Here is a 26,045-nt window from a genome sequence, read left to right as displayed (position 1 = left end):
TTTTTTTCTGTTATTGATTTGCCCCCTGTTTTTTTCCATCATCCCGCAACTCTAAATTATCGTGAAATCAATCCTTCACGCTTGCGCTGATACATTTGCGCCGATAAATTTGAGCGACGCTCCGGGCTTTGATCGAGCCGTACCGTTCCTGATTTGTCTCGCGCCTTCAGATCCGCCTTCATGCTTCGAGAAGAAGCAAAATATAAAGCAATCGTTCCGAAGGACCTAAATTACTACAGGATAAAGAACGAATAGAAAATTTGAATTTTGAAACAAAAAAGAGAGGGGTGCAACAAGAGGAATTCCCAGGGGGTCACCCATCCTAGTACTACTCTCGCCCAAGCATGCTTAACTTCGGAGTTCTGATGGGATCCGGTGCATTAGTGCTGGTATGATCGCACCCGCCATGTTCCTTTCGCTTTATTCTTTTAAACTACCCCGTCCTGCGAAGCAGTGTGGCTTTTCTAGACCGGAATTCATTTTAAGCTTCAATTGAAGCATTTTCCTCTTATCCTTTTATTTATTTACTTTATATATTTTTTTTTATTGATTTGCACCCTGTTTTTTTCCATCATCCCGCAACTCTAAATTATCATGAAATCAATCCTTCACGCTTGCGGTGATACATTTGCGCCGACAAATTTGAGCGACGATCCGGGCTTTGATCGAGCCGTACCGTTCCTGATTTGTCTCGCGCCTTCAGATCCTCCTTCACGCTTCGACAAGAAGCAAAATATTAAGCAATCGTTCCGACGGAGCTAAATTACTACAGGATAAAGAACGAATAGGAAATTTGGATTTCGAAACAAAAAAGAGAGGGGTGCAACACGAGGACTTCCCAGGGGGTCACCAATCCAAGTACTACTCTCGCCCAAACACGCTTAATTTCGAAGTTCTGATGGGATCCGGTGCATTAGTGCTGGTATGATCGCACCCGCCATATTCCTTTCACTTTATTCTTTTAAACTACCCCATCCTGCGAAGCAGTGTGGCTTTTCTAGACCGAAATTCATTTTAAGCGTCAATTCAAGCATTTTCCTATTATCCTTTTATTTATTTGCTTTCATAATTTTTTTTGTTATTGATTTGCCCCCTGTTTTTTTCCATCATCCCGCAACTCTAAATTATCATGAAATCAATCCTTCACGCTTGCGCTGATACATTTGCGCCGACAAATTTGAGCGACGATCCAGGCTTTGATCGAGCCGTACCGTTCCTGATTTGTCTCGCGCCTTCAGATCCTCCTTCACGCTTCGACAAGAAGCAAAATATTAAGCAATCGTTCCGACGGAGCTAAATTACTACTGGATAAAGAACGAATAGGAAATTTGGATTTCGAAACAAAAAAGAGAGGGGTGCAACACGAGGACTTCCCAGGGGGTCACCAATCCAAGTACTACTCTCGCCCAAACACGCTTAATTTCGATGTTCTGATGGGATCCGGTGCATTAGTGCTGGTATGATCGCACCCGCCATATTCCTTTCGCTTTATTCTTTTAAACTGCCCCGTCCTGCGAAGCAGTGTTGCTTTTCTAGACCGAAATTCATTTTAAGCGTCAATTCAAGCATTTTCCTATTATCCTTTTATTTATTTGCTTTCATATTTTTTTTTGTTATTGATTTGCCCCCTGTTTTTTTCCATCATCCCGCAACTCTAAATTATCGTGAAATCAATCCTTCACGCTTGCGCTGATACATTTGCGCCGATAAATTTGAGCGACGCTCCGGGCTTTGATCGAGCCGTACCGTTCCTGATTTGTCTCGCGCCTTCAGATCCGCCTTCATGCTTCGAGAAGAAGCAAAATATAAAGCAATCGTTCCGAAGGGCCTAAATTACTACAGGATAAAGAACGAATAGAAAATTTGAATTTCGAAACAAAAAAGAGAGGGGTGCAACAAGAGGAATTCCCAGGGGGTCACCCATCCTAATACTGCTCACGCCCAAGCACGCTTAACTTCGGAGTTCTGATGGGATACAGTGCATTAGTGCTGGTATGATCGCACCCACAACGTTCCTTTCGCTTTATTCTTTTAAACTACCCCGTCCAGCGAAGCAGTGTGGCTTTTCTAGACCGGAATTCATTTTAAGCGTCAATTGAAGCATTTTCCTCTTATCCTTTTATTTATTTACTTTATTTTTTTTTGTTATTGATTTGCACCCTGTTTTTTTCCATCATCCCGCAACTCTAAATTATCATGAAATCAATCCTTCACGCTTGCGGTGATACATTTGCGCCGACAAATTTGAGCGACGATCCGGGCTTTGATCGAGCCGTACCGTTCCTGATTTGTCTCGCGCCTTCAGATCCTCCTTCACGCTTCGACAAGAAGCAAAATATTAAGCAATCGTTCCGACGGAGCTAAATTACTACAGGATAAAGAACGAATAGGAAATTTGGATTTCGAAACAAAAAAGAGAGGGGTGCAACACGAGGACTTCCCAGGGGGTCACCAATCCAAGTACTACTCTCGCCCAAACACGCTTAATTTCGAAGTTCTGATGGGATCCGGTGCATTAGTGCTGGTATGATCGCACCCGCCATATTTCTTTCGCTTTATTCTTTTAAACTACCCCGTCCTGCGAAGCAGTGTGGCTTTTCTAGACCGAAATTCATTTTAAGCGTCAATTCAAGCATTTTCCTATTATCCTTTTATTTATTTGCTTTCATAATTTTTTTTGTTATTGATTTGCCCCCTGTTTTTTTCCATCATCCCGCAACTCTAAATTATCATGAAATCAATCCTTCACGCTTGCGCTGATACATTTGCGCCGACAAATTTGAGCGACGATCCAGGCTTTGATCGAGCCGTACCGTTCCTGATTTGTCTCGCGCCTTCAGATCCTCCTTCACGCTTCGACAAGAAGCAAAATATTAAGCAATCGTTCCGACGGAGCTAAATTACTACTGGATAAAGAACGAATAGGAAATTTGGATTTCGAAACAAAAAAGAGAGGGGTGCAACACGAGGACTTCCCAGGGGGTCACCAATCCAAGTACTACTCTCGCCCAAACACGCTTAATTTCGATGTTCTGATGGGATCCGGTGCATTAGTGCTGGTATGATCGCACCCGCCATATTCCTTTCGTTTTATTCTTTTAAACTGCCCCGTCCTGCGAAGCAGTGTTGCTTTTCTAGACCGAAATTCATTTTAAGCGTCAATTCAAGCATTTTCCTATTATCCTTTTATTTATTTGCTTTCATATTTTTTTTTGTTATTGATTTGCCCCCTGTTTTTTTCCATCATCCCGCAACTCTAAATTATCGTGAAATCAATCATTCACGCTTGCGCTGATACATTTGCGCCGATAAATTTGAGCGACGCTCCGGGCTTTGATCGAGCCGTACCGTTCCTGATTTGTCTCGCGCCTTCAGATCCGCCTTCATGCTTCGAGAAGAAGCAAAATATAAAGCAATCGTTCCGAAGGACCTAAATTACTACAGGATAAAGAACGAATAGAAAATTTGAATTTCGAAACAAAAAAGAGAGGGGTGCAACAAGAGGAATTCCCAGGGGGTCACCCATCCTAATACTGCTCACGCCCAAGCACGCTTAACTTCGGAGTTCTGATGGGATACAGTGCATTAGTGCTGGTATGATCGCACCCACAACGTTCCTTTCGCTTTATTCTTTTAAACTACCCCGTCCAGCGAAGCAGTGTGGCTTTTCTAGACCGGAATTCATTTTAAGCGTCAATTGAAGCATTTTCCTCTTATCCTTTTATTTATTTACTTTATTTTTTTTTGTTATTGATTTGCACCCTGTTTTTTTCCATCATCCCGCAACTCTAAATTATCATGAAATCAATCCTTCACGCTTGCGGTGATACATTTGCGCCGACAAATTTGAGCGACGATCCGGGCTTTGATCGAGCCGTACCGTTCCTGATTTGTCTCGCGCCTTCAGATCCGCCTTCATGCTTCGAGAAGAAGCAAAATATAAAGCAATCGTTCCGAAGGACCTAAATTACTACAGGATAAAGAACGAATAGAAAATTTGAATTTCGAAACAAAAAAGAGAGGGGTGCAACAAGAGGAATTCCCAGGGGGTCACCCATCCTAGTACTACTCTCGCCCAAGCATGCTTAACTTCGGAGTTCTGATGGGATCCGGTGCATTAGTGCTGGTATGATCGCGCCCGCCATGTTCCTTTCGCTTTATTCTTTTAAACTACCCCGTCCTGCGAAGCAGTGTGGCTTTTCTAGACCGAAATTCATTTTAAGTGTCAATTCAAGCATTTTCCTATTATCCTTTTATTTATTTGCTTTCATATTTTTTTTTGTTATTGATTTGCCCCCTGTTTTTTTCCATCATCCCGCAACTCTAAATTATCATGAAATCAATCCTTCACGCTTGCGCTGATACATTTGCGCCGACAAATTTGAGCAACGATCCGGGCTTTGATCGAGCCGTACCGTTCCTGATTTGTCTCGCGCCTTCAGATCCTCCTTCACGCTTCGACAAGAAGCAAAATATTAAGCAATCGTTCCGACGGAGCTAAATTACTACAGGATAAAGAACGAATAGGAAATTTGGATTTCGAAACAAAAAAGAGAGGAGTGCAACACGAGGACTTCCCAGGGGGTCACCAATCAAAGTACTACTCTCGCCCAAACACGCTTAATTTCGATGTTCTGATGGGAACCGGTGCATTAGTGCTGGTATGATCGCACCCGCCATGTTCCTTTCGCTTTATTCTTTTAAACTACCCTGTCCTGCGAAGCAGTGTGGCTTTTCTAGACCGAAATTCATTTTAAGCGTCAATTCAACCATTTTCCTATTATCCTTTTATTTATTTGCTTTCATATTTTTTTTTTGTTATTGATTTGCCCCCTGTTTTTTTCCATCATCCCGCAACTCTAAATTATCATGAAATCAATCCTTCACGCTTGCGCTGATACATTTGCGCCGACAAATTTGAGCGACGATCCGGGCTTTGATCGAGCCGTACCGTTCCTGATTTGTCTCGCGCCTTCAGATCCGCCTTCATGCTTCGAGAAGAAGCAAAATATAAATCAATCGTTCCGAAGGACCTAAATTACTACAGGATAAAGAACGAATAGAAAATTTGAATTTCGAAACAAAAAAGAGAGGGGTGCAACAAGAGGAATTCCCAGGGGGTCACCCATCCTAGTACTCCTCTCGCCCAAGCATGCTTAACTTCGGAGTTCTGATGGGATCCGGTGCATTAGTGCTGGTATGATCGCACCCGCCATGTTCCTTTCGCTTTATTCTTTTAAACTACCCCGTCCTGCGAAGCAGTGTGGCTTTTCTAGACCGCAATTCATTTTAAGTGTCAATTCAAGCATTTTCCTATTATCCTTTTATTTATTTGCTTTCATATTTTTTTTTGTTATTGATTTGCCCCCTGTTTTTTTCCATCATCCCGCAACTCTAAATTATCATGAAATCAATCCTTCACGCTTGCGCTGATACATTTGCGCCGACAAATTTGAGCGACGATCCGGGCTTTGATCGAGCCGTACCGTTCCTGATTTGTCTCGCGCCTTCAGATCCTCCTTCACGCTTCGACAAGAAGCAAAATATTAAGCAATCGTTCCGACGGAGCTAAATTACTACAGGATAAAGAACGAATAGGAAATTTGGATTTCGAAACAAAAAAGAGAGGGGTGCAACACGAGGACTTCCCAGGGGGTCACCAATCCAAGTACTACTCTCGCCCAAACACGCTTAATTTCGAAGTTCTGATGGGATCCGGTGCATTAGTGCTGGTATGATCGCACCCGCCATATTCCTTTCGCTTTATTCTTTTAAACTACCCCATCCTGCGAAGCAGTGTTGCTTTTCTTGACCGAAATTCATTTTAAGCGTCAATTCAAGCATTTTCCTATTATCCTTTTATTTATTTGCTTTCATATTTTTTTTTGTTATTGATTTGCCCCCTGTTTTTTTCCATCATCCCGCAACTCTAAATTATCGTGAAATCAATCCTTCACGCTCGCGCTGATACATTTGCGCCGATAAATTTTGAGCGACGCTCCGGGCTTTGATCGAGCCGTACCGTTCCTGATTTGTCTCGCGCCTTCAGATCCGCCTTCATGCTTCGAGAAGAAGCAAAATATAAAGCAATCGTTCCGAAGGAACTAAATTACTACAGGATAAAGAACGAATAGAAAATTTGAATTTCGAAACAAAAAAGAGAGGGGTGCAACAAGAGGAATTCCCAGGGGGTCACCCATCCTAATACTGCTCACGCCCAAGCACGCTTAACTTCGGAGTTCCGATGGGATACGGTGCATTAGTGCTGGTATGATCGCACCCACAACGTTCCTTTCGCTTTATTCTTTTAAACTACCCTGTCCAGCGAAGCAGTGTGGCTTTTCTAGACCGGAATTCATTTTAAGCGTCAATTGAAGCATTTTCCTCTTATCCTTTTATTTATTTACTTTATATTTTTTTGTTATTGATTTGCACCCTGTTTTTTTCCATCATCCCGCAACTCTAAATTATCATGAAATCAATCCTTCACGCTTGCGGTGATACATTTGCGCCGACAAATTTGAGCGACGATCCGGGCTTTGATCGAGCCGTATCGTTCCTGATTTGTCTCGCGCCTTCAGATCCTCCTTCACGCTTCGATAAGAAGCAAAATATTAAGCAATCGTTCCGACGGAGCTAAATTACTACAGGATAAAGAACGAATAGGAAATTTGGATTTCGAAACAAAAAAGAGAGGGGTGCAACACGAGGACTTCCCAGGGGGTCACCAATCCAAGTACTACTCTCGCCCAAACACGCTTAATTTCGAAGTTCTGACGGGATCCGGTGCATTAGTGCTGGTATGATCGCACCCGCCATATTCCTTTCGCTTTATTCTTTTAAACTACCCCGTCCTGCGAAGCAGTGTGGCTTTTCTGGACCGAAATTCATTTTAAGCGTCAATTCAAGCATTTTCCTATTATCCTTTTATTTATTTGCTTTCATAATTTTTTTTGTTATTGATTTGCCCCCTGTTTTTTTCCATCATCCCGCAACTCTAAATTATCATGAAATCAATCCTTCACGCTTGCGCTGATACATTTGCGCCGATAAATTTGAGCGACGCTCCGGGCTTTGATCGAGCCGTACCGTTCCTGATTTGTCTCGCGCCTTCAGATCCGCCTTCATGCTTCGAGAAGAAGCAAAATATAAAGCAATCGTTCCGAAGGACCTAAATTACTACAGGATAAAGAACGAATAGAAAATTTGAATTTTGAAACAAAAAAGAGAGGGGTGCAACAAGAGGAATTCCCAGGGGGTCACCCATCCTAGTACTACTCTCGCCCAAGCATGCTTAACTTCGGAGTTCTGATGGGATCCGGTGCATTAGTGCTGGTATGATCGCGCCCGCCATGTTCCTTTCGCTTTATTCTTTTAAACTACCCCGTCCTGCGAAGCAGTGTGGCTTTTCTAGACCGGAATTCATTTTAAGCGTCAATTGAAGCATTTTCCTCTTATCCTTTTATTTATTTGCTTTCATATTTTTTTTTTGTTATTGATTTGCCCCCTGTTTTTTTCCATCATCCCGCAACTCTAAATTATCATGAAATCAATCCTTCACGTTTGCGCTGATACATTTGCGCCGACAAATTTGAGCGACGATCCGGGCTTTGATCGAGCCGTACCGTTCCTGATTTGTCTCGCGCCTTCAGATCCGCCTTCATGCTTCGAGAAGAAGCAAAATATAAAGCAATCGTTCCGAACGACCTAAATTACTACAGGATAAAGAACGAATAGAAAATTTGAATTTCGAAACAAAAAAGAGAGGGGTGCAACAAGAGGAATTCCCAGGGGGTCACCCATCCTAGTACTACTCTCGCCCAAGCATGCTTAACTTCGGAGTTCTGATGGGATCCGGTGCATTAGTGCTGGTATGATCGCACCCGCCATGTTCCTTTCGCTTTATTCTTTTAAACTACCCCGTCCTGCGAAGCAGTGTGGCTTTTCTAGACCGAAATTCATTTTAAGCGTCAATTCAAGCATTTTCCTATTATCCTTTTATTTATTTGCTTTCATATTTTTTTTTTGTTATTGATTTGCCCCCTGTTTTTTTCCATCATCCCGCAACTCTAAATTATCATGAAATCAATCCTTCACGCTTGCGCTGATACATTTGCGCCGATAAATTTGAGCGACGCTCCGGGCTTTGATCGAGCCGTACCGTTCCTGATTTGTCTCGCGCCTTCAGATCCGCCTTCATGCTTCGAGAAGAAGCAAAATATAAAGCAATCGTTCCGAAGGACCTAAATTACTACAGGATAAAGAACGAATAGAAAATTTGAATTTCGAAACAAAAAAGAGAGGGGTGCAACAAGAGGAATTCCCAGGGGGTCACCCATCCTAATACTGCTCACGCCCAAGCACGCTTAACTTCGGAGTTCTGATGGGATACGGTGCATTAGTGCTGGTATGATCGCACCCACAACGTTCCTTTCGCTTTATTCTTTTAAACTACCCCGTCCAGCGAAGCAGTGTGTCTTTTCTAGACCGGAATTCATTTTAAGCGTCAATTGAAGCATTTTCCTTTTATCCTTTTATTTATTTACTTTATATATTTTTTTTTATTGATTTGCACCCTGTTTTTTTCCATCATCCCGCAACTCTAAATTATCATGAAATCAATCCTTCACGCTTGCGGTGATACATTTGCGCCGACAAATTTGAGCGACGATCCGGGCTTTGATCGAGCCGTACCGTTCCTGATTTGTCTCGCGCCTTCAGATCCTCCTTCACGCTTCGACAAGAAGCAAAATATTAAGCAATCGTTCCGACGGAGCTAAATTACTACAGGATAAAGAACGAATAGGAAATTTGGATTTCGAAACAAAAAAGAGAGGGGTGCAACACGAGGACTTCCCAGGGGGTCACCAATCCAAGTACTACTCTCGCCCAAACACGCTTAATTTCGAAGTTCTGATGGGATCCGGTGCATTAGTGCTGGTATGATCGCACCCGCCATATTCCTTTCGCTTTATTCTTTTAAACTACCCCATCCTGCGAAGCAGTGTTGCTTTTCTTGACCGAAATTCATTTTAAGCGTCAATTCAAGCATTTTCCTATTATCCTTTTATTTATTTGCTTTCATATTTTTTTTTGTTATTGATTTGCCCCCTGTTTTTTTCCATCATCCCGCAACTCTAAATTATCGTGAAATCAATCCTTCACGCTCGCGCTGATACATTTGCGCCGATAAATTTTGAGCGACGCTCCGGGCTTTGATCGAGCCGTACCGTTCCTGATTTGTCTCGCGCCTTCAGATCCGCCTTCATGCTTCGAGAAGAAGCAAAATATAAAGCAATCGTTCCGAAGGAACTAAATTACTACAGGATAAAGAACGAATAGAAAATTTGAATTTCGAAACAAAAAAGAGAGGGGTGCAACAAGAGGAATTCCCAGGGGGTCACCCATCCTAATACTGCTCACGCCCAAGCACGCTTAACTTCGGAGTTCCGATGGGATACGGTGCATTAGTGCTGGTATGATCGCACCCACAACGTTCCTTTCGCTTTATTCTTTTAAACTACCCCGTCCAGCGAAGCAGTGTGGCTTTTCTAGACCGGAATTCATTTTAAGCGTCAATTGAAGCATTTTCCTCTTATCCTTTTATTTATTTACTTTATATTTTTTTGTTATTGATTTGCACCCTGTTTTTTTCCATCATCCCGCAACTCTAAATTATCATGAAATCAATCCTTCACGCTTGCGGTGATACATTTGCGCCGACAAATTTGAGCGACGATCCGGGCTTTGATCGAGCCGTATCGTTCCTGATTTGTCTCGCGCCTTCAGATCCTCCTTCACGCTTCGATAAGAAGCAAAATATTAAGCAATCGTTCCGACGGAGCTAAATTACTACAGGATAAAGAACGAATAGGAAATTTGGATTTCGAAACAAAAAAGAGAGGGGTGCAACACGAGGACTTCCCAGGGGGTCACCAATCCAAGTACTACTCTCGCCCAAACACGCTTAATTTCGAAGTTCTGACGGGATCCGGTGCATTAGTGCTGGTATGATCGCACCCGCCATATTCCTTTCGCTTTATTCTTTTAAACTACCCCGTCCTGCGAAGCAGTGTGGCTTTTCTAGACCGAAATTCATTTTAAGCGTCAATTCAAGCATTTTCCTATTATCCTTTTATTTATTTGCTTTCATAATTTTTTTTGTTATTGATTTGCCCCCTGTTTTTTTCCATCATCCCGCAACTCTAAATTATCATGAAATCAATCCTTCACGCTTGCGCTGATACATTTGCGCCGACAAATTTGAGCGACGATTCGGGCTTTGATCGAGCCGTACCGTTCCTGATTTGTCTCGCTTCAGATCCGCCTTCATGCTTCGAGAAGAAGCAAAATATAAAGCAATCGTTCCGAAGGACCTAAATTACTACAGGATAAAGAACGAATAGAAAATTTGAATTTCGAAACAAAAAAGAGAGGGGTGCAACAAGAGGAATTCCCAGGGGGTCACCCATCCTAGTACTACTCTCGCCCAAGCATGCTTAACTTCGGAGTTCTGATGGGATCCGGTGCATTAGTGCTGGTATGATCGCACCCGCCATGTTCCTTTCGCTTTATTCTTTTAAACTACCCCGTCCTGCGAAGCAGTGTGGCTTTTCTAGACCGAAATTCATTTTAAGTGTCAATTCAAGCATTTTCCTAAAGCAATCGTTCCGAAGGACCTAAATTACTACAGGATAAAGAACGAATAGAAAATTTGAATTTCGAAACAAAAAAGAGAGGGGTGCAACAAGAGGAATTCCCAGGGGGTCACCCATCCTAGTACTACTCTCGCCCAAGCATGCTTAACTTCGGAGTTCTGATGGGATCCGGTGCATTAGTGCTGGTATGATCGCACCCGCCATGTTCCTTTCGCTTTATTCTTTTAAACTACCCCGTCCTGCGAAGCAGTGTGGCTTTTCTAGACCGAAATTCATTTTAAGTGTCAATTCAAGCATTTTCCTATTATCCTTTTATTTATTTGCTTTCATATTTTTTTTTGTTATTGATTTGCCCCCTGTTTTTTTCCATCATCCCGCAACTCTAAATTATCATGAAATCAATCCTTCACGCTTGCGCTGATACATTTGCGCCGACAAATTTGAGCAACGATCCGGGCTTTGATCGAGCCGTACCGTTCCTGATTTGTCTCGCGCCTTCAGATCCTCCTTCACGCTTCGACAAGAAGCAAAATATTAAGCAATCGTTCCGACGGAGCTAAATTACTACAGGATAAAGAACGAATAGGAAATTTGGATTTCGAAACAAAAAAGAGAGGAGTGCAACACGAGGACTTCCCAGGGGGTCACCAATCAAAGTACTACTCTCGCCCAAACACGCTTAATTTCGATGTTCTGATGGGAACCGGTGCATTAGTGCTGGTATGATCGCACCCGCCATGTTCCTTTCGCTTTATTCTTTTAAACTACCCTGTCCTGCGAAGCAGTGTGGCTTTTCTAGACCGAAATTCATTTTAAGCGTCAATTCAACCATTTTCCTATTATCCTTTTATTTATTTGCTTTCATATTTTTTTTTTGTTATTGATTTGCCCCCTGTTTTTTTCCATCATCCCGCAACTCTAAATTATCATGAAATCAATCCTTCACGCTTGCGCTGATACATTTGCGCCGACAAATTTGAGCGACGATCCGGGCTTTGATCGAGCCGTACCGTTCCTGATTTGTCTCGCGCCTTCAGATCCGCCTTCATGCTTCGAGAAGAAGCAAAATATAAATCAATCGTTCCGAAGGACCTAAATTACTACAGGATAAAGAACGAATAGAAAATTTGAATTTCGAAACAAAAAAGAGAGGGGTGCAACAAGAGGAATTCCCAGGGGGTCACCCATCCTAGTACTACTCTCGCCCAAGCATGCTTAACTTCGGAGTTCTGATGGGATCCGGTGCATTAGTGCTGGTATGATCGCACCCGCCATGTTCCTTTCGCTTTATTCTTTTAAACTACCCCGTCCTGCGAAGCAGTGTGGCTTTTCTAGACCGAAATTCATTTTAAGTGTCAATTCAAGCATTTTCCTATTATCCTTTTATTTATTTGCTTTCATATTTTTTTTTGTTATTGATTTGCCCCCTGTTTTTTTCCATCATCCCGCAACTCTAAATTATCATGAAATCAATCCTTCACGCTTGCGCTGATACATTTGCGCCGACAAATTTGAGCGACGATCCGGGCTTTGATCGAGCCGTACCGTTCCTGATTTGTCTCGCGCCTTCAGATCCTCCTTCACGCTTCGACAAGAAGCAAAATATTAAGCAATCGTTCCGACGGAGCTAAATTACTACAGGATAAAGAACGAATAGGAAATTTGGATTTCGAAACAAAAAAGAGAGGGGTGCAACACGAGGACTTCCCAGGGGGTCACCAATCCAAGTACTACTCTCGCCCAAACACGCTTAATTTCGAAGTTCTGATGGGATCCGGTGCATTAGTGCTGGTATGATCGCACCCGCCATATTCCTTTCGCTTTATTCTTTTAAACTACCCCATCCTGCGAAGCAGTGTTGCTTTTCTTGACCGAAATTCATTTTAAGCGTCAATTCAAGCATTTTCCTATTATCCTTTTATTTATTTGCTTTCATATTTTTTTTTGTTATTGATTTGCCCCCTGTTTTTTTCCATCATCCCGCAACTCTAAATTATCGTGAAATCAATCCTTCACGCTCGCGCTGATACATTTGCGCCGATAAATTTTGAGCGACGCTCCGGGCTTTGATCGAGCCGTACCGTTCCTGATTTGTCTCGCGCCTTCAGATCCGCCTTCATGCTTCGAGAAGAAGCAAAATATAAAGCAATCGTTCCGAAGGAACTAAATTACTACAGGATAAAGAACGAATAGAAAATTTGAATTTCGAAACAAAAAAGAGAGGGGTGCAACAAGAGGAATTCCCAGGGGGTCACCCATCCTAATACTGCTCACGCCCAAGCACGCTTAACTTCGGAGTTCCGATGGGATACGGTGCATTAGTGCTGGTATGATCGCACCCACAACGTTCCTTTCGCTTTATTCTTTTAAACTACCCTGTCCAGCGAAGCAGTGTGGCTTTTCTAGACCGGAATTCATTTTAAGCGTCAATTGAAGCATTTTCCTCTTATCCTTTTATTTATTTACTTTATATTTTTTTGTTATTGATTTGCACCCTGTTTTTTTCCATCATCCCGCAACTCTAAATTATCATGAAATCAATCCTTCACGCTTGCGGTGATACATTTGCGCCGACAAATTTGAGCGACGATCCGGGCTTTGATCGAGCCGTATCGTTCCTGATTTGTCTCGCGCCTTCAGATCCTCCTTCACGCTTCGATAAGAAGCAAAATATTAAGCAATCGTTCCGACGGAGCTAAATTACTACAGGATAAAGAACGAATAGGAAATTTGGATTTCGAAACAAAAAAGAGAGGGGTGCAACACGAGGACTTCCCAGGGGGTCACCAATCCAAGTACTACTCTCGCCCAAACACGCTTAATTTCGAAGTTCTGACGGGATCCGGTGCATTAGTGCTGGTATGATCGCACCCGCCATATTCCTTTCGCTTTATTCTTTTAAACTACCCCGTCCTGCGAAGCAGTGTGGCTTTTCTGGACCGAAATTCATTTTAAGCGTCAATTCAAGCATTTTCCTATTATCCTTTTATTTATTTGCTTTCATAATTTTTTTTGTTATTGATTTGCCCCCTGTTTTTTTCCATCATCCCGCAACTCTAAATTATCATGAAATCAATCCTTCACGCTTGCGCTGATACATTTGCGCCGATAAATTTGAGCGACGCTCCGGGCTTTGATCGAGCCGTACCGTTCCTGATTTGTCTCGCGCCTTCAGATCCGCCTTCATGCTTCGAGAAGAAGCAAAATATAAAGCAATCGTTCCGAAGGACCTAAATTACTACAGGATAAAGAACGAATAGAAAATTTGAATTTTGAAACAAAAAAGAGAGGGGTGCAACAAGAGGAATTCCCAGGGGGTCACCCATCCTAGTACTACTCTCGCCCAAGCATGCTTAACTTCGGAGTTCTGATGGGATCCGGTGCATTAGTGCTGGTATGATCGCGCCCGCCATGTTCCTTTCGCTTTATTCTTTTAAACTACCCCGTCCTGCGAAGCAGTGTGGCTTTTCTAGACCGGAATTCATTTTAAGCGTCAATTGAAGCATTTTCCTCTTATCCTTTTATTTATTTGCTTTCATATTTTTTTTTTGTTATTGATTTGCCCCCTGTTTTTTTCCATCATCCCGCAACTCTAAATTATCATGAAATCAATCCTTCACGTTTGCGCTGATACATTTGCGCCGACAAATTTGAGCGACGATCCGGGCTTTGATCGAGCCGTACCGTTCCTGATTTGTCTCGCGCCTTCAGATCCGCCTTCATGCTTCGAGAAGAAGCAAAATATAAAGCAATCGTTCCGAACGACCTAAATTACTACAGGATAAAGAACGAATAGAAAATTTGAATTTCGAAACAAAAAAGAGAGGGGTGCAACAAGAGGAATTCCCAGGGGGTCACCCATCCTAGTACTACTCTCGCCCAAGCATGCTTAACTTCGGAGTTCTGATGGGATCCGGTGCATTAGTGCTGGTATGATCGCACCCGCCATGTTCCTTTCGCTTTATTCTTTTAAACTACCCCGTCCTGCGAAGCAGTGTGGCTTTTCTAGACCGAAATTCATTTTAAGCGTCAATTCAAGCATTTTCCTATTATCCTTTTATTTATTTGCTTTCATATTTTTTTTTTGTTATTGATTTGCCCCCTGTTTTTTTCCATCATCCCGCAACTCTAAATTATCATGAAATCAATCCTTCACGCTTGCGCTGATACATTTGCGCCGATAAATTTGAGCGACGCTCCGGGCTTTGATCGAGCCGTACCGTTCCTGATTTGTCTCGCGCCTTCAGATCCGCCTTCATGCTTCGAGAAGAAGCAAAATATAAAGCAATCGTTCCGAAGGACCTAAATTACTACAGGATAAAGAACGAATAGAAAATTTGAATTTCGAAACAAAAAAGAGAGGGGTGCAACAAGAGGAATTCCCAGGGGGTCACCCATCCTAATACTGCTCACGCCCAAGCACGCTTAACTTCGGAGTTCTGATGGGATACGGTGCATTAGTGCTGGTATGATCGCACCCACAACGTTCCTTTCGCTTTATTCTTTTAAACTACCCCGTCCAGCGAAGCAGTGTGTCTTTTCTAGACCGGAATTCATTTTAAGCGTCAATTGAAGCATTTTCCTTTTATCCTTTTATTTATTTACTTTATATATTTTTTTTTATTGATTTGCACCCTGTTTTTTTCCATCATCCCGCAACTCTAAATTATCATGAAATCAATCCTTCACGCTTGCGGTGATACATTTGCGCCGACAAATTTGAGCGACGATCCGGGCTTTGATCGAGCCGTACCGTTCCTGATTTGTCTCGCGCCTTCAGATCCTCCTTCACGCTTCGACAAGAAGCAAAATATTAAGCAATCGTTCCGACGGAGCTAAATTACTACAGGATAAAGAACGAATAGGAAATTTGGATTTCGAAACAAAAAAGAGAGGGGTGCAACACGAGGACTTCCCAGGGGGTCACCAATCCAAGTACTACTCTCGCCCAAACACGCTTAATTTCGAAGTTCTGATGGGATCCGGTGCATTAGTGCTGGTATGATCGCACCCGCCATATTCCTTTCGCTTTATTCTTTTAAACTACCCCATCCTGCGAAGCAGTGTTGCTTTTCTTGACCGAAATTCATTTTAAGCGTCAATTCAAGCATTTTCCTATTATCCTTTTATTTATTTGCTTTCATATTTTTTTTTGTTATTGATTTGCCCCCTGTTTTTTTCCATCATCCCGCAACTCTAAATTATCGTGAAATCAATCCTTCACGCTCGCGCTGATACATTTGCGCCGATAAATTTTGAGCGACGCTCCGGGCTTTGATCGAGCCGTACCGTTCCTGATTTGTCTCGCGCCTTCAGATCCGCCTTCATGCTTCGAGAAGAAGCAAAATATAAAGCAATCGTTCCGAAGGAACTAAATTACTACAGGATAAAGAACGAATAGAAAATTTGAATTTCGAAACAAAAAAGAGAGGGGTGCAACAAGAGGAATTCCCAGGGGGTCACCCATCCTAATACTGCTCACGCCCAAGCACGCTTAACTTCGGAGTTCCGATGGGATACGGTGCATTAGTGCTGGTATGATCGCACCCACAACGTTCCTTTCGCTTTATTCTTTTAAACTACCCCGTCCAGCGAAGCAGTGTGGCTTTTCTAGACCGGAATTCATTTTAAGCGTCAATTGAAGCATTTTCCTCTTATCCTTTTATTTATTTACTTTATATTTTTTTGTTATTGATTTGCACCCTGTTTTTTTCCATCATCCCGCAACTCTAAATTATCATGAAATCAATCCTTCACGCTTGCGGTGATACATTTGCGCCGACAAATTTGAGCGACGATCCGGGCTTTGATCGAGCCGTATCGTTCCTGATTTGTCTCGCGCCTTCAGATCCTCCTTCACGCTTCGATAAGAAGCAAAATATTAAGCAATCGTTCCGACGGAGCTAAATTACTACAGGATAAAGAACGAATAGGAAATTTGGATTTCGAAACAAAAAAGAGAGGGGTGCAACACGAGGACTTCCCAGGGGGTCACCAATCCAAGTACTACTCTCGCCCAAACACGCTTAATTTCGAAGTTCTGACGGGATCCGGTGCATTAGTGCTGGTATGATCGCACCCGCCATATTCCTTTCGCTTTATTCTTTTAAACTACCCCGTCCTGCGAAGCAGTGTGGCTTTTCTAGACCGAAATTCATTTTAAGCGTCAATTCAAGCATTTTCCTATTATCCTTTTATTTATTTGCTTTCATAATTTTTTTTGTTATTGATTTGCCCCCTGTTTTTTTCCATCATCCCGCAACTCTAAATTATCATGAAATCAATCCTTCACGCTTGCGCTGATACATTTGCGCCGACAAATTTGAGCGACGATTCGGGCTTTGATCGAGCCGTACCGTTCCTGATTTGTCTCGCTTCAGATCCGCCTTCATGCTTCGAGAAGAAGCAAAATATAAAGCAATCGTTCCGAAGGACCTAAATTACTACAGGATAAAGAACGAATAGAAAATTTGAATTTCGAAACAAAAAAGAGAGGGGTGCAACAAGAGGAATTCCCAGGGGGTCACCCATCCTAGTACTACTCTCGCCCAAGCATGCTTAACTTCGGAGTTCTGATGGGATCCGGTGCATTAGTGCTGGTATGATCGCACCCGCCATGTTCCTTTCGCTTTATTCTTTTAAACTACCCCGTCCTGCGAAGCAGTGTGGCTTTTCTAGACCGAAATTCATTTTAAGTGTCAATTCAAGCATTTTCCTATTATCCTTTTATTTATTTGCTTTCATATTTTTTTTTGTTATTGATTTGCCCCCTGTTTTTTTCCATCATCCCGCAACTCTAAATTATCATGAAATCAATCCTTCACGCTTGCGCTGATACATTTGCGCCGACAAATTTGAGCAACGATCCGGGCTTTGATCGAGCCGTACCGTTCCTGATTTGTCTCGCGCCTTCAGATCCTCCTTCACGCTTCGACAAGAAGCAAAATATTAAGCAATCGTTCCGACGGAGCTAAATTACTACAGGATAAAGAACGAATAGGAAATTTGGATTTCGAAACAAAAAAGAGAGGAGTGCAACACGAGGACTTCCCAGGGGGTCACCAATCAAAGTACTACTCTCGCCCAAACACGCTTAATTTCGATGTTCTGATGGGAACCGGTGCATTAGTGCTGGTATGATCGCACCCGCCATGTTCCTTTCGCTTTATTCTTTTAAACTACCCTGTCCTGCGAAGCAGTGTGGCTTTTCTAGACCGAAATTCATTTTAAGCGTCAATTCAACCATTTTCCTATTATCCTTTTATTTATTTGCTTTCATATTTTTTTTTTGTTATTGATTTGCCCCCTGTTTTTTTCCATCATCCCGCAACTCTAAATTATCATGAAATCAATCCTTCACGCTTGCGCTGATACATTTGCGCCGACAAATTTGAGCGACGATCCGGGCTTTGATCGAGCCGTACCGTTCCTGATTTGTCTCGCGCCTTCAGATCCGCCTTCATGCTTCGAGAAGAAGCAAAATATAAATCAATCGTTCCGAAGGACCTAAATTACTACAGGATAAAGAACGAATAGAAAATTTGAATTTCGAAACAAAAAAGAGAGGGGTGCAACAAGAGGAATTCCCAGGGGGTCACCCATCCTAGTACTACTCTCGCCCAAGCATGCTTAACTTCGGAGTTCTGATGGGATCCGGTGCATTAGTGCTGGTATGATCGCACCTGCCATGTTCCTTTCGCTTTATTCTTTTAAACTACCCCGTCCTGCGAAGCAGTGTTGCTTTTCTAGACCGAAATTCATTTTAAGCGTCAATTCAAGCATTTTCCTATTATCCTTTTATTTATTTGCTTTCATATTTTTTTTTGTTATTGATTTGCCCCCTGTTTTTTTCCATCATCCCGCAACTCTAAATTATCGTGAAATCAATCCTTCACGCTTGCGCTGATACATTTGCGCCGATAAATTTGAGCGACGCTCCGGGCTTTGATCGAGCCGTAGCGTTCCTGATTTGTCTCGCGCCTTCAGATCCGCCTTCATGCTTCGAGAAGAAGCAAAATATAAAGCAATCGTTCCGAAGGACCTAAATTACTACAGGATAAAGAACGAATAGAAAATTTGAATTTCGAAACAAAAAAGAGAGGGGTGCAACAAGAGGAATTCCCAGGGGGTCACCCATCCTAATACTGCTCACGCCCAAGCACGCTTAACTTCGGAGTTCTGATGGGATACAGTGCATTAGTGCTGGTATGATCGCACCCACAACGTTCCTTTCGATTTATTCTTTTAAACTACCCCGTCCAGCGAAGCAGTGTGGCTTTTCTAGACCGGAATTCATTTTAAGCGTCAATTGAAGCATTTTCCTCTTATCCTTTTATTTATTTACTTTATTTTTTTTTGTTATTGATTTGCACCCTGTTTTTTTCCATCATCCCGCAACTCTAAATTATCATGAAATCAATCCTTCACGCTTGCGGTGATACATTTGCGCCGACAAATTTGAGCGACGATCCGGGCTTTGATCGAGCCGTACCGTTCCTGATTTGTCTCGCGCCTTCAGATCCGCCTTCATGCTTCGAGAAGAAGCAAAATATAAAGCAATCGTTCCGAAGGACCTAAATTACTACAGGATAAAGAACGAATAGAAAATTTGAATTTTGAAACAAAAAAGAGAGGGGTGCAACAAGAGGAATTCCCAGGGGGTCACCCATCCTAGTACTACTCTCGCCCAAGCATGCTTAACTTCGGAGTTCTGATGGGATCCGGTGCATTAGTGCTGGTATGATCGCACCCGCCATGTTCCTTTCGCTTTATTCTTTTAAACTACCCCGTCCTGCGAAGCAGTGTGGCTTTTCTAGACCGGAATTCATTTTAAGCGTCAATTGAAGCATTTTCCTCTTATCCTTTTATTTATTTGCTTTCATATTTTTTTTTTGTTATTGATTTGCCCCCTGTTTTTTTCCATCATCCCGCAACTCTAAATTATCATGAAATCAATCCTTCACGCTTGCGCTGATACATTTGCGCCGACAAATTTGAGCGACGATCCGGGCTTTGATCGAGCCGTACCGTTCCTGATTTGTCTCGCGCCTTCAGATCCGCCTTCATGCTTCGAGAAGAAGCAAAATATAAAGCAATCGTTCCGAAGGACCTAAATTACTACAGGATAAAGAACGAATAGAAAATTTGAATTTCGAAACAAAAAAGAGAGGGGTGCAACAAGAGGAATTCCCAGGGGGTCACCCATCCTAGTACTACTCTCGCCCAAGCATGCTTAACTTCGGAGTTCTGATGGGATCCGGTGCATTAGTGCTGGTATGATCGCACCCGCCATGTTCCTTTCGCTTTATTCTTTTAAACTACCCCGTCCTGCGAGGCAGTGTGGCTTTTCTAGACCGAAATTCATTTTAAGCGTCAATTCAAGCATTTTCCTATTATCCTTTTATTTATTTGCTTTCATATTTTTTTTTTGTTATTGATTTGCCCCCTGTTTTTTTCCATCATCCCGCAACTCTAAATTATCATGAAATCAATCCTTCACGCTTGCGCTGATACATTTGCGCCGATAAATTTGAGCGACGCTCCGGGCTTTGATCGAGCCGTACCGTTCCTGATTTGTCTCGCGCCTTCAGATCCGCGTTCATGCTTCGAGAAGAAGCAAAATATAAAGCAATCGTTCCGAAGGACCTAAATTACTACAGGATAAAGAACGAATAGAAAATTTGAATTTCGAAACAAAAAAGAGAGGGGTGCAACAAGAGGAATTCCCAGGGGGTCACCCATCCTAATACTGCTCACGCCCAAGCACGCTTAACTTCGGAGTTCTGATGGGATACGGTGCATTAGTGCTGGTATGTCTTTTCTAGACCGGAATTCATTTTAAGCGTCAATTGAAGCATTTTCCTTTTATCCTTTTATTTATTTACTTTATATATTTTTTTTTATTGATTTGCACCCTGTTTTTTTCCATCATCCCGCAACTCTAAATTATCATGAAATCAATCCTTCACGCTTGCGGTGATACATTTGCGCCGACAAATTTGAGCGACGATCCGGGCTTTGATCGAGCCGTACCGTTCCTGATTTGTCTCGCGCCTTCAGATCCTCCTTCACGCTTCGACAAGAAGCAAAATATTAAGCAATCGTTCCGACGGAGCTAAATTACTACAGGATAAAGAACGAACAGGAAATTTGGATTTCGAAACAAAAAAGAGAGGGGTGCAACACGAGGACTTCCCAGGGGGTCACCAATCCAAGTACTACTCTCGCCCAAACACGCTTAATTTCGAAGGTCTGATGGGATCCGGTGCATTAGTGCTGGTATGATCGCACCCGCCATATTCCTTTCGCTTTATTCTTTTAAACTACCCCGTCCTGCGAAGCAGTGTTGCTTTTCTAGACCGAAATTCATTTTAAGCGTCAATTCAAGCATTTTCCTATTATCCTTTTATTTATTTGCTTTCATATTTTTTTTTGTTATTGATTTGCCCCCTGTTTTTTTCCATCATCCCGCAACTCTAAATTATCATGAAATCAATCCTTCACGCTTGCGCTGATACATTTGCGCCGACAAATTTGAGCGACGATCCGGGCTTTGATCGAGCCGTACCGTTCCTGATTTGTCTCGCGCCTTCAGATCCGCCTTCATGCTTCGAGAAGAAGCAAAATATAAAGCAATCGTTCCGAAGGACCTAAATTACTACAGGATAAAGAACGAATAGAAAATTTGAATTTCGAAACAAAAAAGAGAGGGGTGCAACAAGAGGAATTCCCAGGGGGTCACCCATCCTAGTACTACTCTCGCCCAAACATGCTTAACTTCGGAGTTCTGATGGGATCCGGTGCATTAGTGCTGGTATGATCGCACCCGCCATGTTCCTTTCGCTTTATTCTTTTAAACTACCCCGTCCTGCGAAGCAGTGTGGCTTTTCTAGACCGGAATTCATTTTAAGCGTCAATTGAAGCATTTTCCTCTTATCCTTTTATTTATTTGCTTTCATATTTTTTTTTGTTATTGATTTGCCCCCTGTTTTTTTCCATCATCCCGCAACTCTAAATTATCATGAAATCAATCCTTCACGCTTGCGCTGATACATTTGCGCCGACAAATTTGAGCAACGATCCGGGCTTTGATCGAGCCGTACCGTTCCTGATTTGTCTCGCGCCTTCAGATCCTCCTTCACGCTTCGACAAGAAGCAAAATATTAAGCAATCGTTCCGACGGAGCTAAATTACTACAGGATAAAGAACGAATAGGAAATTTGGATTTCGAAACAAAAAAGAGAGGGGTTCAACACGAGGACTTCCCAGGGGGTCACCAATCAAAGTACTACTCTCGCCCAAACACGCTTAATTTCGATGTTCTGATGGGAACCGGTGCATTAGTGCTGGTATGATCGCACCCGCCATGTTCCTTTCACTTTATTCTTTTAAACTACCCCGTCCTGCGAAGCAGTGTGGCTTTTCTAGACCGAAATTCATTTTAAGCGTCAATTCAACCATTTTCCTATTATCCTTTTATTTATTTGCTTTCATATTTTTTTTTTGTTATTGATTTGCCCCCTGTTTTTTTCCATCATCCCGCAACTCTAAATTATCATGAAATCAATCCTTCACGCTTGCGCTGATACATTTGCGCCGACAAATTTGAGCGACGATCCGGGCTTTGATCGAGCCGTACCGTTCTTGATTTGTCTCGCGCCTTCAGATCCGCCTTCATGCTTCGAGAAGAAGCAAAATATAAATCAATCGTTCCGAAGGACCTAAATTACTACAGGATAAAGAACGAATAGAAAATTTGAATTTCGAAACAAAAAAGAGAGGGGTGCAACAAGAGGAATTCCCAGGGGGTCACCCATCCTAGTACTACTCTCGCCCAAGCATGCTTAACTTCGGAGTTCTGATGGGATCCGGTGCATTAGTGCTGGTATGATCGCACCCGCCATGTTCCTTTCGCTTTATTCTTTTAAACTACCCCGTCCTGCGAAGCAGTGTGGCTTTTCTAGACCGGAATTCATTTTAAGCGTCAATTGAAGCATTTTCCTCTTATCCTTTTATTTATTTGCTTTCATATTTGTTTTTTGTTATTGATTTGCCCCCTGTTTTTTTCCATCATCCCGCAACTCTAAATTATCATGAAATCAATCCTTCATGCTTGCGCTGATACATTTGCGCCGACAAATTTGAGCGACGATCCGGGCTTTGATCGAGCCGTACCGTTCCTGATTTGTCTCGCGCCTTCAGATCCGCCTTCATGCTTCGAGAAGAAGCAAAATATAAAGCAATCGTTCCGAAGGACCTAAATTACTACAGGATAAAGAACGAATAGAAAATTTGAATTTCGAAACAAAAAAGAGAGGGGTGCAACAAGAGGAATTCCCAGGGGGTCACCCATCCTAGTACTACTCTCGCCCAAACATGCTTAACTTCGGAGTGTTGATGGGATCCGGTGCATTAGTGCTGGTATGATCGCACCCGCCATGTTCCTTTCGCTTTATTCTTTTAAACTACCCCGTCCTGCGAAGCAGTGTGGCTTTTCTAGACCGGAATTCATTTTAAGCGTCAATTGAAGCATTTTCCTCTTATCCTTTTATTTATTTACTTTATATTTTTTTTTGTTATTGATTTGCACCCTGTTTTTTTCCATCATCCCGCAACTCTAAATTATCATGAAATCAATCCTTCACGCTTGCGGCGATACATTTGCGCCGACAAATTTGAGCGACGATCCGGGCTTTGATCGAGCCGTACCGTTCCTGATTTGTCTCGCGCCTTCAGATCCTCCTTCAGGCTTCGACAAGAAGCAAAATATTAAGCAATCGTTCCGACGGAGCTAAATTACTACAGGATAAAGAACGAATAGAAAATTTGAATTTCGAAACAAAAAAGAGAGGGGTGCAACAAGAGGAATTCCCAGGGGGTCACCCATCCTAGCACTACTCCCGCCCAAGCATGCTTAACTTCGGAGTTCTGATGGGATCCGGTGCATTAGTGCTGGTATGATGGCACCCGCCATGTTCCTTTCGCTTTATTCTTTTAAACTACCCCGTCCTGCGAAGCAGTGTGGCTTTTCTAGACCGGAATTCATTTTAAGCGTCAATTGAAGCATTTTCCTCTTATCCTTTTATTTATTTACTTTATTTTTTTTTTTTGTTATTGATTTGCACCCTGTTTTTTTCCATCATCCCGCAACTCTAAATTATCATGAAATCAATCCTTCACGCTTGCGCTGATACATTTGCGCCGACAAATTTGAGCGACGATCCGGGCTTTGATCGAGCCGTACCGTTCCTGATTCGTCTCGCGCCTTCAGATCCGCCTTCATGCTTCGAGAAGAAGCAAAATATAAAGCAATCGTTCCGAAGGACCTAAATTACTACAGGATAAAGAACGAATAGAAAATTTGAATTTCGAAACAAAAAAGAGAGGGGTGCAACAAGAGGAATTCCCAGGGGGTCACCCATCCTAGTACTACTCTCGCCCAAGCATGCTTAACTTCGGAGTTCTGATGGGATCCGGTGCATTAGTGCTGGTATGATCGCACCCGCCATGTTCCTTTCGCTTTATTCTTTTAAACTATCCCGTCCTGCGAAGCAGTGTGGCTTTTCTAGACCGGAATTCATTTTAAGCGTCAATTGAAGCATTTTCCTCTTATCCTTTTATTTATTTACTTTATATTTTTTTTTGTTATTGATTTGCACCCTGTTTTTTTCCATCATCCCGCAACTCTAAATTATCATGAAATCAATCCTTCACGCTTGCGGCGATACATTTGCGCCGACAAATTTGAGCGACGATCCGGGCTTTGATCGAGCCGTACCGTTCCTGATTTGTCTCGCGCCTTCAGATCCTCCTTCAGGCTTCGACAAGAAGCAAAATATTAAGCAATCGTTCCGACGGAGCTAAATTACTACAGGATAAAGAACGAATAGAAAATTTGAATTTCGAAACAAAAAAGAGAGGGGTGCAACAAGAGGAATTCCCAGGGGGTCACCCATCCTAGCACTACTCTCGCCCAAGCATGCTTAACTTCGGAGTTCTGATGGGATCCGGTGCATTAGTGCTGGTATGATCGCACCCGCCATGTTCCTTTCGCTTTATTCTTTTAAACTACCCCGTCCTGCGAAGCAGTGTGGCTTTTCTAGACCGAAATTCATTTTAAGCGTCAATTCAAGCATTTTCCTATTATCCTTTTATTTATTTGCTTTCATATTTTTTTTTTGTTATTGATTTGCCCCCTGTTTTTTTACATCATCCCGCAACTCTAAATTATCATGAAATCAATCCTTCACGCTTGCGCTGATACATTTGCGCCGATAAATTTGAGCGACGCTCCGGGCTTTGATCGAGCCGTACCGTTCCTGATTTGTCTCGCGCCTTCAGATCTGCCTTCATGCTTCGAGAAGAAGCAAAATATAAAGCAATCGTTACGAAGGACCTAAATTACTACAGGATAAAGAACGAATAGAAAATTTGAATTTCGAAACAAAAAAGAGAGGGGTGCAACAAGAGGAATTCCCAGGGGGTCACCCATCCTAGTACTACTCTCGCCCAAGCATGCTTAACTTCGGAGTTCTGATGGGATCCGGTGCATTAGTGCTGGTATGATCGCACCCACCATGTTCCTTTCGCTTTATTCTTTTAAACTACCCCGTCCTGCGAAGCAGTGTGGCTTTTCTAGACCGAAATTCATTTTAAGCGTCAATTCAAGCATTTTTTTCTTATCCTTTTGTTTATTGCTTTCATATTTTTTTTTGTTATTGATTTGCACCCTGTTTTTTACCCTCATCGCGCAACAATAAATTGTCATGAAATCAATCCATCACGCTAGCGCTGATACATTTGCGCCGACAAATTTGAGCGATGATCCGGGCTTTGATCGAGCCGTACCGTTCCTGATTTCTCTCGCGCCTTCAGATCCGCCTTCATGCTTCGAGAAGAAGCAAAATATAAAGCAATCGTTCTGAAGGACCTAAATTACTACAAGATAAAGAACGAATAGAAAATTTGAATTTCGAAACAAAAAAGAAAGGGGTGCAACAAGAGGAATTCCCAGGGGGTCACCCATCCTAATACTGCTCACGCCCAAGCACGCTTAACTTCGGAGTTCTGATGGGATACGGTGCATTAGTGCTGGTATGATCGCACCCACAACGTTCCTTTCGCTTTATTCTTTTAAACTACCCCGTCCAGCGAAGCAGTGTGGCTTTTCTAGACCGGAATTCATTTTAAGCGTCAATTGAAGCATTTTCCTTTTATCCTTTTATTTATTTACTTTATATATTTTTTTTTATTGATTTGCACCCTGTTTTTTTCCATCATCCCGCAACTCTAAATTATCATGAAATCAATCCTTCACGCTTGCGGTGATACATTTGCGCCGACAAATTTGAGCGACGATCCGGGCTTTGATCGAGCCGTACCGTTCCT

General features: G+C 42.4%; 48 non-coding genes and 1 pseudogene across 48 annotated transcripts; all 49 read right to left on the bottom strand.

Annotated features, from left to right (window-relative positions):
- Positions 1 to 284: 284 nt before the first annotated feature.
- LOC140031950 (5S ribosomal RNA) lies at positions 285 to 403 on the bottom strand. The gene has a single exon (XR_011835875.1). It is a non-coding gene; the product is annotated as a 5S ribosomal RNA (ribosomal RNA).
- Positions 404 to 817: 414 nt separating this feature from the next.
- On the bottom strand, positions 818 to 936 carry LOC140022783 (5S ribosomal RNA). Its single transcript, XR_011826762.1, has one exon. It is a non-coding gene; the product is annotated as a 5S ribosomal RNA (ribosomal RNA).
- A 416-nt stretch (positions 937 to 1,352) lies between these two features.
- LOC140024558 (5S ribosomal RNA) lies at positions 1,353 to 1,471 on the bottom strand. The gene has a single exon (XR_011828532.1). It is a non-coding gene; the product is annotated as a 5S ribosomal RNA (ribosomal RNA).
- Positions 1,472 to 1,887: 416 nt separating this feature from the next.
- Positions 1,888 to 2,006, bottom strand: LOC140024043 (5S ribosomal RNA). Its single transcript, XR_011828014.1, has one exon. It is a non-coding gene; the product is annotated as a 5S ribosomal RNA (ribosomal RNA).
- Positions 2,007 to 2,419: 413 nt separating this feature from the next.
- LOC140022782 (5S ribosomal RNA) lies at positions 2,420 to 2,538 on the bottom strand. Its single transcript, XR_011826761.1, has one exon. It is a non-coding gene; the product is annotated as a 5S ribosomal RNA (ribosomal RNA).
- A 416-nt stretch (positions 2,539 to 2,954) lies between these two features.
- LOC140024557 (5S ribosomal RNA) lies at positions 2,955 to 3,073 on the bottom strand. Its single transcript, XR_011828531.1, has one exon. It is a non-coding gene; the product is annotated as a 5S ribosomal RNA (ribosomal RNA).
- A 416-nt stretch (positions 3,074 to 3,489) lies between these two features.
- LOC140024042 (5S ribosomal RNA) lies at positions 3,490 to 3,608 on the bottom strand. The gene has a single exon (XR_011828013.1). It is a non-coding gene; the product is annotated as a 5S ribosomal RNA (ribosomal RNA).
- Positions 3,609 to 4,021: 413 nt separating this feature from the next.
- LOC140032381 (5S ribosomal RNA) lies at positions 4,022 to 4,140 on the bottom strand. Its single transcript, XR_011836307.1, has one exon. It is a non-coding gene; the product is annotated as a 5S ribosomal RNA (ribosomal RNA).
- A 416-nt stretch (positions 4,141 to 4,556) lies between these two features.
- Positions 4,557 to 4,675, bottom strand: LOC140023923 (5S ribosomal RNA). The gene has a single exon (XR_011827890.1). It is a non-coding gene; the product is annotated as a 5S ribosomal RNA (ribosomal RNA).
- Positions 4,676 to 5,092: 417 nt separating this feature from the next.
- On the bottom strand, positions 5,093 to 5,211 carry LOC140032270 (5S ribosomal RNA). Its single transcript, XR_011836195.1, has one exon. It is a non-coding gene; the product is annotated as a 5S ribosomal RNA (ribosomal RNA).
- Positions 5,212 to 5,627: 416 nt separating this feature from the next.
- On the bottom strand, positions 5,628 to 5,746 carry LOC140022781 (5S ribosomal RNA). Its single transcript, XR_011826760.1, has one exon. It is a non-coding gene; the product is annotated as a 5S ribosomal RNA (ribosomal RNA).
- Positions 5,747 to 6,163: 417 nt separating this feature from the next.
- On the bottom strand, positions 6,164 to 6,282 carry LOC140023974 (5S ribosomal RNA). Its single transcript, XR_011827940.1, has one exon. It is a non-coding gene; the product is annotated as a 5S ribosomal RNA (ribosomal RNA).
- A 413-nt stretch (positions 6,283 to 6,695) lies between these two features.
- LOC140023615 (5S ribosomal RNA) lies at positions 6,696 to 6,814 on the bottom strand. Its single transcript, XR_011827584.1, has one exon. It is a non-coding gene; the product is annotated as a 5S ribosomal RNA (ribosomal RNA).
- A 416-nt stretch (positions 6,815 to 7,230) lies between these two features.
- On the bottom strand, positions 7,231 to 7,349 carry LOC140032380 (5S ribosomal RNA). The gene has a single exon (XR_011836306.1). It is a non-coding gene; the product is annotated as a 5S ribosomal RNA (ribosomal RNA).
- A 417-nt stretch (positions 7,350 to 7,766) lies between these two features.
- LOC140031949 (5S ribosomal RNA) lies at positions 7,767 to 7,885 on the bottom strand. Its single transcript, XR_011835874.1, has one exon. It is a non-coding gene; the product is annotated as a 5S ribosomal RNA (ribosomal RNA).
- Positions 7,886 to 8,302: 417 nt separating this feature from the next.
- Positions 8,303 to 8,421, bottom strand: LOC140023447 (5S ribosomal RNA). Its single transcript, XR_011827417.1, has one exon. It is a non-coding gene; the product is annotated as a 5S ribosomal RNA (ribosomal RNA).
- Positions 8,422 to 8,835: 414 nt separating this feature from the next.
- Positions 8,836 to 8,954, bottom strand: LOC140022780 (5S ribosomal RNA). The gene has a single exon (XR_011826759.1). It is a non-coding gene; the product is annotated as a 5S ribosomal RNA (ribosomal RNA).
- A 417-nt stretch (positions 8,955 to 9,371) lies between these two features.
- On the bottom strand, positions 9,372 to 9,490 carry LOC140023973 (5S ribosomal RNA). Its single transcript, XR_011827939.1, has one exon. It is a non-coding gene; the product is annotated as a 5S ribosomal RNA (ribosomal RNA).
- A 413-nt stretch (positions 9,491 to 9,903) lies between these two features.
- LOC140023614 (5S ribosomal RNA) lies at positions 9,904 to 10,022 on the bottom strand. Its single transcript, XR_011827583.1, has one exon. It is a non-coding gene; the product is annotated as a 5S ribosomal RNA (ribosomal RNA).
- A 413-nt stretch (positions 10,023 to 10,435) lies between these two features.
- On the bottom strand, positions 10,436 to 10,554 carry LOC140031948 (5S ribosomal RNA). Its single transcript, XR_011835873.1, has one exon. It is a non-coding gene; the product is annotated as a 5S ribosomal RNA (ribosomal RNA).
- A 184-nt stretch (positions 10,555 to 10,738) lies between these two features.
- On the bottom strand, positions 10,739 to 10,857 carry LOC140031947 (5S ribosomal RNA). The gene has a single exon (XR_011835872.1). It is a non-coding gene; the product is annotated as a 5S ribosomal RNA (ribosomal RNA).
- A 416-nt stretch (positions 10,858 to 11,273) lies between these two features.
- Positions 11,274 to 11,392, bottom strand: LOC140023922 (5S ribosomal RNA). The gene has a single exon (XR_011827889.1). It is a non-coding gene; the product is annotated as a 5S ribosomal RNA (ribosomal RNA).
- A 417-nt stretch (positions 11,393 to 11,809) lies between these two features.
- Positions 11,810 to 11,928, bottom strand: LOC140031945 (5S ribosomal RNA). Its single transcript, XR_011835870.1, has one exon. It is a non-coding gene; the product is annotated as a 5S ribosomal RNA (ribosomal RNA).
- Positions 11,929 to 12,344: 416 nt separating this feature from the next.
- Positions 12,345 to 12,463, bottom strand: LOC140022779 (5S ribosomal RNA). The gene has a single exon (XR_011826758.1). It is a non-coding gene; the product is annotated as a 5S ribosomal RNA (ribosomal RNA).
- Positions 12,464 to 12,880: 417 nt separating this feature from the next.
- On the bottom strand, positions 12,881 to 12,999 carry LOC140023972 (5S ribosomal RNA). Its single transcript, XR_011827938.1, has one exon. It is a non-coding gene; the product is annotated as a 5S ribosomal RNA (ribosomal RNA).
- Positions 13,000 to 13,412: 413 nt separating this feature from the next.
- LOC140023613 (5S ribosomal RNA) lies at positions 13,413 to 13,531 on the bottom strand. Its single transcript, XR_011827582.1, has one exon. It is a non-coding gene; the product is annotated as a 5S ribosomal RNA (ribosomal RNA).
- Positions 13,532 to 13,947: 416 nt separating this feature from the next.
- LOC140032379 (5S ribosomal RNA) lies at positions 13,948 to 14,066 on the bottom strand. Its single transcript, XR_011836305.1, has one exon. It is a non-coding gene; the product is annotated as a 5S ribosomal RNA (ribosomal RNA).
- A 417-nt stretch (positions 14,067 to 14,483) lies between these two features.
- LOC140031944 (5S ribosomal RNA) lies at positions 14,484 to 14,602 on the bottom strand. Its single transcript, XR_011835869.1, has one exon. It is a non-coding gene; the product is annotated as a 5S ribosomal RNA (ribosomal RNA).
- A 417-nt stretch (positions 14,603 to 15,019) lies between these two features.
- Positions 15,020 to 15,138, bottom strand: LOC140023446 (5S ribosomal RNA). The gene has a single exon (XR_011827416.1). It is a non-coding gene; the product is annotated as a 5S ribosomal RNA (ribosomal RNA).
- Positions 15,139 to 15,552: 414 nt separating this feature from the next.
- Positions 15,553 to 15,671, bottom strand: LOC140022778 (5S ribosomal RNA). The gene has a single exon (XR_011826757.1). It is a non-coding gene; the product is annotated as a 5S ribosomal RNA (ribosomal RNA).
- Positions 15,672 to 16,088: 417 nt separating this feature from the next.
- On the bottom strand, positions 16,089 to 16,207 carry LOC140023971 (5S ribosomal RNA). The gene has a single exon (XR_011827937.1). It is a non-coding gene; the product is annotated as a 5S ribosomal RNA (ribosomal RNA).
- Positions 16,208 to 16,620: 413 nt separating this feature from the next.
- LOC140023612 (5S ribosomal RNA) lies at positions 16,621 to 16,739 on the bottom strand. Its single transcript, XR_011827581.1, has one exon. It is a non-coding gene; the product is annotated as a 5S ribosomal RNA (ribosomal RNA).
- A 413-nt stretch (positions 16,740 to 17,152) lies between these two features.
- On the bottom strand, positions 17,153 to 17,271 carry LOC140031943 (5S ribosomal RNA). The gene has a single exon (XR_011835868.1). It is a non-coding gene; the product is annotated as a 5S ribosomal RNA (ribosomal RNA).
- Positions 17,272 to 17,687: 416 nt separating this feature from the next.
- Positions 17,688 to 17,806, bottom strand: LOC140023921 (5S ribosomal RNA). The gene has a single exon (XR_011827888.1). It is a non-coding gene; the product is annotated as a 5S ribosomal RNA (ribosomal RNA).
- A 417-nt stretch (positions 17,807 to 18,223) lies between these two features.
- LOC140032275 (5S ribosomal RNA) lies at positions 18,224 to 18,342 on the bottom strand. Its single transcript, XR_011836200.1, has one exon. It is a non-coding gene; the product is annotated as a 5S ribosomal RNA (ribosomal RNA).
- A 416-nt stretch (positions 18,343 to 18,758) lies between these two features.
- LOC140024041 (5S ribosomal RNA) lies at positions 18,759 to 18,877 on the bottom strand. The gene has a single exon (XR_011828012.1). It is a non-coding gene; the product is annotated as a 5S ribosomal RNA (ribosomal RNA).
- A 413-nt stretch (positions 18,878 to 19,290) lies between these two features.
- Positions 19,291 to 19,409, bottom strand: LOC140031942 (5S ribosomal RNA). Its single transcript, XR_011835867.1, has one exon. It is a non-coding gene; the product is annotated as a 5S ribosomal RNA (ribosomal RNA).
- A 417-nt stretch (positions 19,410 to 19,826) lies between these two features.
- Positions 19,827 to 19,945, bottom strand: LOC140031941 (5S ribosomal RNA). The gene has a single exon (XR_011835866.1). It is a non-coding gene; the product is annotated as a 5S ribosomal RNA (ribosomal RNA).
- Positions 19,946 to 20,364: 419 nt separating this feature from the next.
- Positions 20,365 to 20,481, bottom strand: LOC140025150 (5S ribosomal RNA; annotated as a pseudogene).
- A 350-nt stretch (positions 20,482 to 20,831) lies between these two features.
- On the bottom strand, positions 20,832 to 20,950 carry LOC140023879 (5S ribosomal RNA). The gene has a single exon (XR_011827845.1). It is a non-coding gene; the product is annotated as a 5S ribosomal RNA (ribosomal RNA).
- A 416-nt stretch (positions 20,951 to 21,366) lies between these two features.
- On the bottom strand, positions 21,367 to 21,485 carry LOC140032277 (5S ribosomal RNA). The gene has a single exon (XR_011836202.1). It is a non-coding gene; the product is annotated as a 5S ribosomal RNA (ribosomal RNA).
- A 416-nt stretch (positions 21,486 to 21,901) lies between these two features.
- Positions 21,902 to 22,020, bottom strand: LOC140024936 (5S ribosomal RNA). Its single transcript, XR_011828912.1, has one exon. It is a non-coding gene; the product is annotated as a 5S ribosomal RNA (ribosomal RNA).
- Positions 22,021 to 22,437: 417 nt separating this feature from the next.
- LOC140031939 (5S ribosomal RNA) lies at positions 22,438 to 22,556 on the bottom strand. Its single transcript, XR_011835864.1, has one exon. It is a non-coding gene; the product is annotated as a 5S ribosomal RNA (ribosomal RNA).
- Positions 22,557 to 22,973: 417 nt separating this feature from the next.
- On the bottom strand, positions 22,974 to 23,092 carry LOC140024326 (5S ribosomal RNA). The gene has a single exon (XR_011828299.1). It is a non-coding gene; the product is annotated as a 5S ribosomal RNA (ribosomal RNA).
- A 415-nt stretch (positions 23,093 to 23,507) lies between these two features.
- On the bottom strand, positions 23,508 to 23,626 carry LOC140023854 (5S ribosomal RNA). The gene has a single exon (XR_011827819.1). It is a non-coding gene; the product is annotated as a 5S ribosomal RNA (ribosomal RNA).
- Positions 23,627 to 24,042: 416 nt separating this feature from the next.
- Positions 24,043 to 24,161, bottom strand: LOC140031938 (5S ribosomal RNA). Its single transcript, XR_011835863.1, has one exon. It is a non-coding gene; the product is annotated as a 5S ribosomal RNA (ribosomal RNA).
- A 415-nt stretch (positions 24,162 to 24,576) lies between these two features.
- LOC140032572 (5S ribosomal RNA) lies at positions 24,577 to 24,695 on the bottom strand. The gene has a single exon (XR_011836498.1). It is a non-coding gene; the product is annotated as a 5S ribosomal RNA (ribosomal RNA).
- Positions 24,696 to 25,112: 417 nt separating this feature from the next.
- On the bottom strand, positions 25,113 to 25,231 carry LOC140031937 (5S ribosomal RNA). Its single transcript, XR_011835862.1, has one exon. It is a non-coding gene; the product is annotated as a 5S ribosomal RNA (ribosomal RNA).
- Positions 25,232 to 25,646: 415 nt separating this feature from the next.
- Positions 25,647 to 25,765, bottom strand: LOC140023445 (5S ribosomal RNA). Its single transcript, XR_011827415.1, has one exon. It is a non-coding gene; the product is annotated as a 5S ribosomal RNA (ribosomal RNA).
- Between the last annotated feature and the right edge of the window lie 280 nt (positions 25,766 to 26,045).

Source organism: Coffea arabica, chromosome 11e (assembly GCF_036785885.1).
Source record: "Coffea arabica cultivar ET-39 chromosome 11e, Coffea Arabica ET-39 HiFi, whole genome shotgun sequence".
NCBI lineage: Eukaryota > Viridiplantae > Streptophyta > Magnoliopsida > Gentianales > Rubiaceae > Coffea > Coffea arabica.
This window is presented reverse-complemented; position numbering and strand designations above follow the sequence as displayed.